Here is a 9,611-nt window from a genome sequence, read left to right on the forward strand (position 1 = left end):
TGCGCTCAAAGGTCCGGCCAAAACTCTTGATTATCCGGGCAGCAGGGGAAAAGACTGTCTCTTCTTCTCACACAGGCTCTGCCAGACACAGGCGGTTGGTGTTGAGGAGTGGGGTCTCGCGAGAACCTCGTGGCTGGCGAGCTGGAGCTGGAGCTGTGCAATGACTTAGGGCTAGTTTTGTGGGCTCTTCCTAATGGGAGCCCACCCCTCTCAACCCTACTTTTTAAATGATCTCTAAGTTCAGGAGAAATATACTCAAAGTTATACTTTGGCTTTCATGGATTTGTTTCCATTTTCTTCAGTTTCAAGTTGAATTTGCATATGAGCAATTAATGATCTGCTCTGCGATTGGCCCCTGCCCTTGTGTGTTGATATTGAGCTTCTACAGAGCTTCTTCCCACCGATAATATTCAATATGATCCCTAAGCCCCACGTGAACAGTTACCACTTAAGTTGTTGAAAAAGATACTTCTAATAAGTAGGTCACTGGACTGGTAACATTCTAGCATGTATTCGCCTGTATAATTTCTATTAGCAAAGGCATATTTTCTACTACTGATTTTTTATTTCTAACTTTTGCATTTTAATTACCAGTAATAACCAATGCCTTTTGATTGCATATTTGATCAATTTCAGTCTGTAGAAATTAGTGAAAATCTCCAGTTTCATCAGTTTTGGCACTAACGGTCGATGTATAAATTAGAATAATGGCCACATGTACTAGTCTTCCTTATAGGTATATGGCTATTACCCTGTCATGATACTTCAGGAAAGACTGTGAAATATCCTTTTTGACATGAATGCAACAATAAATGATTCTTCAATTTGTCCTTCCCACCACAGTACAGCATATGATTGTCCAATTAAAAATGGCCAAGATCAGTCTATTTCAGTTCACTAATTCCTAAGACACAGATCTGCAGGAATTCCATTTCATTTTTACAACTTGTAATTTTCATTGATTCACACTATGTTTACCCCATGTTCTGATTTTTAATGATTATTTGCAACCATTTCTTCTCATTTTGAGTCATGCAACATCAGCAAATGAATGTTTTGAAAGCTTCACTGTATCTGTGTCATTAAAGATAGACTCTGCTTTGAGGATCAAACATTGCAGTCTTCAATGGATCGACTATATCTCAATGTCAAGAAAACAAAAAATTCTCACCACTGGACCAATAGGTAAAAGTGATGACTAACCGAGAAAACATTGAAATTGTCAAAGAAGACTTCATCTTATTTGGACCCACAATCAGTATACTTGGTACCAGCAGTCAGGAGATCAGGAGATGCTATTACAATAGGAAAGTCTCCAGTCAGGAACCTCTCTAAATTACTGAGGAGCAATGATGTTAGTGTAAGTGCTAAAGTGTGCCTTAGTCATAACATGGTCTTTTCAATTGCTTGCTATGCATCTGAGAATTAGACAATGAGTAAAGATGACAGAAGAATAATCGATACCTTTGTAACTGTGGTGTTAGAGGACAGTGCTGAACATCCCATGGACTGACAAAGAATAAACAGAAAGACCCCGGAGAAGGTGCAGCCAGAGTGCTGTGTGGTGTCAAGGACAGCAAAGTTTTGTCTCACATACTTGGGGCATGTTGCTAGGAAAAGCTTTTCTTTGGGGAGGGACATCACGCTTGGAAAGGTGGATGGACAGTGGGGGAGAGGAAGACCTTCAACCAGGTGGATTGATACAATGACTGCAGCAATGCACTTGAGTGTGTATGAGATTGTGGGGTTGGCACAGAATAAGACAGAGTTCAGATCTGTTGTTCACAGGGTCTCTATGAGTTTTACTTCATGGCACTTAACAACTACTTTGAGGATGCACCTCTTCCTAGTCATATTTTAAGTCTCTTCCAAGTTGAAGGCCTCATCTTCCTGCACTGCATCAGGCAATGTTTTGTTGCTACTAGTCATAAAGTTTTCCCTAAACAATGGTTGTGTTTGTTTTTCTTTTTTAAAAAGTAGATTTACTCACCCTTCTTCCTATCCTGTTTACCCTTGCAAGCTCCTATTTAAGTGGAATCTTGTTCACCAATAGTGACCCTGCTGGTATTTGAAATACTAATGACATAGCTTCCAGCACGTGAGACAAACCATGGTGTGAAAAGCTGACTGACAAGTGGTGTGCATCAGGAGTGTATATATATTTAATCTGTATGCTAGAAAATAATCCAAGAAGCTGGGCTATCTGAAGATGTGCACAGCAGCAAGGCTGGAAGAAGACTCCTTTACAACCGGTGATATGCAGATGACACAATTTCCTCAATGAAAGTCAAGAGAAGTATTTACTGATGAAAATTAAAGATTACAGCCTTTAGGGTATATTTTACACCTCAACATCAAGAAAACAAAAATCTCTACAACTGGCCCAATAAGCAACACTGTGACAAACGGAGAAAAGAAAAGACTAAAGATTTGAGGATTTTCTTTAACTTGGATCCACAATCAACAATACCTATAGAAGCAGCAGTCCAGAAACCACATGACCGTCATTGGACAAATCTGCCACAGAAGGTCTCTTTAAAGGGTTAAGAGCAAGCATGTTACCTTGAGGACTAAGATGTGCCTGACTGAAGCCATGGTATTTTCAATTCTCTCATATACATGTTTCCTACTCTGTTCTTAGTCTAGAAGCTAACCTGAAGCTGGTCCATCTTTACCCGGCTGGCATTTGAAATACTGGTGGCATAAACAGCAAAAAGATTGAAGTTGTCAATGATTTAATTTTATTTGGATCCACAATCAACAGTCAAGAGATCAAAAGATATTTTGCCTTAAGCAAATGTGCTGTCAAGGAACTTTTTAAAATGTTAAAGAGCAAGGATATCAGTTTAAAGTGTACTCAACTCAAGCAAAAGTATTTTCAATTTCTTTGTATGCATATAAGATGCTCTGGTAGCCTAGCCTATAAGCAACTGCTCTTTGGTGGTTCAAATCCACCAGTGACTCCAAGAAAGAAAGATGGGCAATCTCCTCCTATGAGATGCCTGTGGTTGTTATTATGTGAGTTTGACTTAGAACCTACTCATAGCTGACTCTCCAGAAAGTTTTCAGAGGAAGTTAAATGCATGGGAAGAGACTGCCCATGCTTCTCCACAGAGTAGCTAGGATTTGAACCACGTGTCTTTGGATTTCAGTGCAGCTTTTTTACCCCTGTTGTTATTGTTGTTTAGGTGCTGTCAAGTATGGTTCATAACTACCCTTTGAACAACAAATCTGAGTCCTGTCCTATCCTGTGCCATCTCAAAATCTCTGACACACTTGAGTCCATTGCGGCAGTCACTCTGTCAATCCACCCAGTTGAAGGTCTACTCCTCCCCCACTGTCCCTCCACCTTTCCAAGTATGATGTAGCTCTTCAAAGAATAGCCTTTCCTAGAAACATGTTCCAACTATGGAGATGGCTTTGTCATCCTTGTCTCCAAGAAACACTCTGGTTGCACCTTCTCCAAGACATATGTTTGTTTTTTTTGAAAGTCCATGGGATTCTAGCCACCAAAACTGGCTGGAGGATCAGTTATAAGTTGTTTCTGACTCGAAGGCAATGAGTTGAGTGAGTTGTATACATGCGGGGGTTGGGCAATGACAAAGGAAGGCTGAAAACAAATCGATAATCTATGACTTGTGGTGTTAAAGAAGAATACCACAATTTCCCATATACTGCCAAAATAAATCTATTCTGAAGGAAGTGAAGCTAGGATGCTCCTTAGAGGTAAGGATGATGAAACTTAATCTCACATATTTTGGGCATGTTGTCAGGAAAGGCCAGTTCTTGGAAAAAGATACCATGCCTAGAATGAAATGGACTGACACAGTGAAAGTAACAATGGGCTTGAAGATCTCAGAAATTCTGAGGATGGTACAGAGTAGGACAGGTTTTGATCTATTGTTCATGAGGTTGCAACAAATGCATACAATGCCTTGAAGATGAATAGGGACGATGTATTTGAAGTGTAGTGTCAGTGAACAATAATGACTATGCTGTGAATTTCCAGAACAAATATATCTGTCTTGGAAGAAGTACAGTAAAGGTGCTCCTTTGAAAAGAAGATGGTGAGACTTCATCTCAAGTACTTGCGGAAGATTGTAAGGGGAGTATATTCCTGGGGGGGGGGTGACCCATCGTGTTTAATAAAGTAGTAGTAGTTGTTGTGTACCATTGAGTCAGAACTGGCCCTTAACTGACCCTCCAGAAGGCCGTCAGAGGCAGTAAATAGCATGGGAGAAGACTGTCCATCTTTCTCCCATGGAGCAGCTAGTGGATTCAGAGTTTCAGAAGGCAAGCCATTTTGGAAGTGGATTCCACTCGTGCTTCCAAGATTGTTTTAATCGGGAAGCTCCAGCAAACACTGTCCACCAGGGATAACCATTAGCACAAGCTTGGAAGTAGGAGTGGCATCCACTTCCAAAATGGCTTGCCTCCAGAAACTATGAACAGTGCTGAGTCGTTTACGACTTGACGACACCTAACAACAATAACAATGACAACATAGGGAGAGCTATATTGGCCTAGTGGACAGAAAGTTGGTAGCATACTACCAAGCCCAAGGTGGGTGATTATAATCTGTGACCCTCAGGCCTGGTTCAAATTGGGTTTTGTTTGTTTTTTTTTTAAACATTCTTCTAGGTGGTATAAGCACTGATCTGTGCATTGCTGTACAGAGGTAACTCGTGGTTGCTGTGATGCTAAACACTGTGACACTGATGGGCCAGATGTGATAATGGTTACCCATGGTGGACAGTGTTTGTGGAGCTTCCTGATTAAAACAAGCTTGGAAGCATCCACTTCCGAAATGGCTTGCCTCTGGAAACTCTATGAACAGTGCTCAGGCCTTTCATTCATAGGGTCGCTATGAGTCATCTACGACTCGACGGCACCTAACAACAACAAACAACCACCTTTGGACTGTCAGTGCAATTTCTTACCACCTAAGCCACCAGATCTTCTGTAAAATAGAAGCCAGTGAAAAAGAGGAGAACCTTTGACATGATAAATGGACAGAATGGCAGCTTCAGTGGATGGTGTAGCACCAGGCACTGTTGTGTAGCAGGCCCCCATGAACTGCTACTGACTCAACAGCTTCTAATAACAACAATAACTCATGACATCAGAACTTAAAAATGCCCAAGCAAGTTTATTGAATCTTGACTTTAGGTGCTTACTTTGTTCACTTTTTTAAAAAAGCCAATCTAAGGACACAATAAGAAAAAAACAACTCAAACCCTAAATTGAAATGATGATGACACAGACAATAGGCAGTCTCTTAACAGACTCATAATTGACTCCACTCCGTGATGTCTTTATCTCCACATTCATCAGTGAGCTACTAATGTCAGCATGTGACCAGCGCAGCATCTGTGGGCCTGAGGCTTTGCCTTTCTTCCTTTAAAGATGGAATTTCAAGTGATGTAATAATGTGTTTAAAAGGAGGCACCATCTTTTCAGGGTGAGAGGGCAGCAATTGTCCACTCCTGCTCTCATTAGGGATAAATGGGCCTCATCTTACAAGGCTCTGAATACAGCATCTCTCACTAACAATCCTCTGTCCTCTCTCTGGGCAGCGTGAGTGGCCGGGAGTCATTGTTGGAGAACTGGAGATGGCTCTTTGGGAACAAGAAGAATGAGGGCCCTCCCTGGAGACTAGTTCAATCTTGAAATCCAAAACCCAAGTATGCCTTTCAACTCCATGCTCCTAAAACTCACCTTCAAGTCTCAGAGCTGAGACAGAGGTAAAAAGGAACACTCTGCCCCATCTGTGTCTTAAATAGTCCTCTAGGACATACTGCCTTTCATATAGTTTAGGGAGTTATCACACTATCTTTTTTTTTTTTTTAATTTACTTCAAAACCACTTTAGTACATCTCTTGATTGGCTTCAGGCAATTTGGGCACTTGGACTCCAAGCCATTTGGAGAGTGCTGCAGCTTGATACAAATCTCCTAATCTTTGGACTTGGTGAATATAATGGCTAGACTGTGAACCCTAAGTGCTTTTTCTCATCTGATAAAGCAGACCTAGCTTCCAGCTCAAATACTCGATGAATGATGGCATCCTGGTACTCCACAAATACCACATACTCTCCACCTGGCATGTACCGCTTGGAAAGGACGGTGCTAACACTCTATTTGCCTCCTCTGATTAGGACAGACGCTTCCCAATCCTGTTCACTCTCTAACAAAAACCAAGGCCGTGTTTGGCTTTTTCCTCCCTCTGATTCACGAGCGATCTGGAGAAACATCGATGAGGACAGTGGTACCTACAACAGGAGTGTTCCACCATGTCCTTAGACACTGGCTGGGAAACTGCTGGTCAGACCTAGAGTCAGACACTTACGGAGCCTCTGGTGGCACAGTAGTTAAGCACTTGATGACAAGTTGAAAGGCTGCGGGTAAGACACCAGTCTGCAGGAGAAAGATAAGGCCATCTGCTTCTGGAAACATTTATAATCCTGGAAACACTCTCAACTGACGACCCAGTGGCAATGAGACACCTCACGGGACAGAGATTGACTAGTCTAAGTCTGAAGAGACTTGTTAGGACCGGTTGGGAGACCATCAATTGGAGACTGTCTGCTTTCATGGGCTGGAAAGGTTAAGGAAATAACCTTGTATCCCACTCTAGGCATGCTGATGGTTTAGAAGACAAAACTAGACTATAATTATGGAATTTTGGAGTCAGGAGCAGACATGAGTCTAAACTTTGATGATAAAGAAGTATGATGTCCAGAGATTTGTCTAAAATAAAATGAAGACAGTTAGTTAATGGAAGAGCAAGGACTATAAACCAAGACCTTTCGACTTCCAGGGCTTGTTGGAGTTGCATTCCAGGCATTTGCAGATACTAATCAGAAGGGATGGACTTGCCAATGACTTGGATTGCAGAACGTGGAGTAGGAGAGTGTATTGTAAATTGTAACACCGCAAAAATGGAAGATATTATTATTTCAAGCAGTCATCCTAAACACACCCATTTATTTGCTTACTTACTCTATAAAGAAGCATTTTTGAAATCACCCACTGTTTTCTCAACCATCACAATTAACAGAGAGAAAATAGAGCAAAAGAGAGAGAATCTTGAGGCCGCATTAAACTTTGTTTTCTCCTTACTTCAAAATGCCCTCTACCAATTCTATTGGATATGAGCAACTTTTCTTTAACTTTCTGGAACCCTGTCCTTTGCTACCTTCACTCTATGTGGCTGGTGGGTAAGGAGCTTCCTCTCTCTCACTGAGTCAGAACAGACTTGTAACTGACCTTCTGTTTGGCTTTCAAGGCTGTCAATCCCATCGGGCGGGTGGGTGGGGTGGGGGGCATTGCTTGTCTTTCTCCCTGGAAGTGGCTGGTGGATTTGAACCACCAGAGAGGCACAGCCTTTGGCTTAGCAGTGCAACTCCCTACGGACTAGGCCACCAGAGCTCCCTAGTTAATGAGCACGAGACGCCAAAATAGGTACACTGGGTGGCAAGAGTGGTTAGGTGTTTGACTCATAGCCCAAAGGTTAGCAGTTTGAACCCTCCTAGAAGTACATCAAAAGACAGGTTTTCTGATAGTTCACAGACTTGAAAACTCTGGGCAAAGTTCTATTCTGCACACATATAGCATACAAATCAATTCCACAGCACCTAAGGGCAATCCACACCAAAATGGTGGAGGAAAAGCAGAGAGACCAGAGAAGTAGATTGGCCTGAATAGTATGAACAGCAACAAAAAAAGTATTGAAACAGGTATTTCAAATATTTGCTCTGCACCTTAATTATAATTACATTTCCCTCCATTCAGTACTCTGAATCGTGCTTACAGCTACTCGGTTATTGCATTCTGGTCCAGCCTGGGAGACCAGTGGACAAGGGACTGTCACTTACTTTAAGGCTTTCATCTCTGCCTCGAACGCCCTATACAAGTATTAAGTCTCTTCCTACAACCCTCCCAGCTCCCTTTTCAGGCTGAGGAAAGAGAAGCCACTTCTCTGAAGACTCAAGGACCATCCTCTTTCCCCAGCTTCATCCCTGGCTCAGTGGTTCTCTGGCAGTTCAGCAAGACCAAATCATTGTCCGCTACTTGCTGTGGGCTCGATGCCACAGCAAAGACACTACAGAAAACACCAGCTACTTGTAGTCTAAGGATCCTGTCTGCTGAGCACTGAAGGAGATGATTTAAAGTTCTGTGCAGCATTGGTGGTACAGTGGTGAGCACAGTTGCCTCCCAAGCAATTGACCAGGGTTCAATTCCTGGACAGTGAGCCAACCTTTATTTATTATAAGGGCACTCTCGTGGCCTAGTTGTAAGAAGCTGTGTGGCAATCCCAAAGGCATGCGGTTCAAATTCACCAGGAGCTCTACAAAAGGATGAACAGTCTCCTCCCACGTGTGCTTTATTGCCTCTGAACACTGTTAAGAGGGTCAGCTATGGATCAGTTCTGATTCACACACAGCAACAACGTTTAAGTTATAGGCTTGTTGTAAGTGGTTGTTGTGGCATATAAATCTGGCCCGAGAGGTTTAATAATTATTTTACTTTCTATCGCTCTCACTGCCATTGAGTCACAACCAACACATACCTGACCTTCCTTTGTTTTTTTTAGGCTGTAAATTGCATGGAGGAGATTGACTATCTTTCTCCCAAGGAGCTGCCAGTGGATTTAAACCACCAGAGAGACTTGGCCATTAAGTTAGCAGCACAATTTCCTTACACACTCAGAGCACGGACATACACCCGTGTTGCCTGACACCAGAACCCTGAGTTCTGACCCACTTCATAATAGAATACTGACCACACCCTGCAACAATTCTTGGAGACAGTTCTTAGGAGAGTTGGTGAGAAGTGAGTGGGGACCACAGACACATGTCAGGGATGTGGCATCCCTTGCCCTGACAAGAGTTCTGCATTTCTGCTCCTTTAGGAAGAGGAGGTTGTGTTTGTTGCTGTGAGGTGCCATTCAGTTGGCTGTGACTCCCAGCAATCTTACAAACAAGAGATCTGAGCCTTGCCCTAACCCCTCATGATCTCCACCTTGTTCAAACTCACGTTGCAGTTAAGTTGTCAATCCACCTCATTGAGAGTCTTCTTTTCTCTCTCTGACCTTCTACCTTTCCAAGCATGATGTCTTTTTCCAAAACCTGGCCCTTCCTGACATCAAGGAACTTTTTAAAGTGCTAAAGAGCAAGGATATCAGTTTAAAGACTAAAGTGCACCTGACTCAAGTCATATTGTTGTTGTGTAGAGTCAGAACTGGCCCTTGGCTGACCCTCTCATGGATTTTTAGGGGCAGTTAATGGTATGGGAGGAGAAAGCAACTGGTGGCCTTGAACTACATGCCTTTGGGATTTCAGCACACCTTCTTGCCATTGCACATGTCACGAACTCTGGTAGCCTAGTCTATAGGGAATTTCTCTGCTAACCTTAAAGTAGCACCTCCCTGGTGATGCCAATCCACCCCAGTGGCTCCAAGAAAAAAAGATGGGCAATCTCTTCCTATGAGATGTTTGTTGTTGTTGTTGTTGGGTGCCATCAACCTGAAACTGACTCATAGCTGACCCTTCAGTGGGCTTTCAAAAGAGGAATTTAATTCCATGGAAGGAGATTGTTCTTCCTTCTCCTG

At 42.6% G+C, this 9,611-nt stretch overlaps 1 protein-coding gene across 2 annotated transcripts in view; it reads right to left on the bottom strand.

Annotated features, from left to right (window-relative positions):
* The window catches only part of LOC102847994 (excitatory amino acid transporter 1-like), a 165,555-nt gene that overhangs the window by 144,636 nt on the left and 11,308 nt on the right, over window positions 1–9,611 (bottom strand). The window lies entirely within an intron of this gene.

The sequence above is a fragment of the Elephantulus edwardii genome, unplaced genomic scaffold (assembly GCF_000299155.1).
Source record: "Elephantulus edwardii isolate Elephantulus edwardi_28Jun2011 unplaced genomic scaffold, EleEdw1.0 scaffold00395, whole genome shotgun sequence".
NCBI classification, from domain to species: domain Eukaryota; kingdom Metazoa; phylum Chordata; class Mammalia; order Macroscelidea; family Macroscelididae; genus Elephantulus; species Elephantulus edwardii.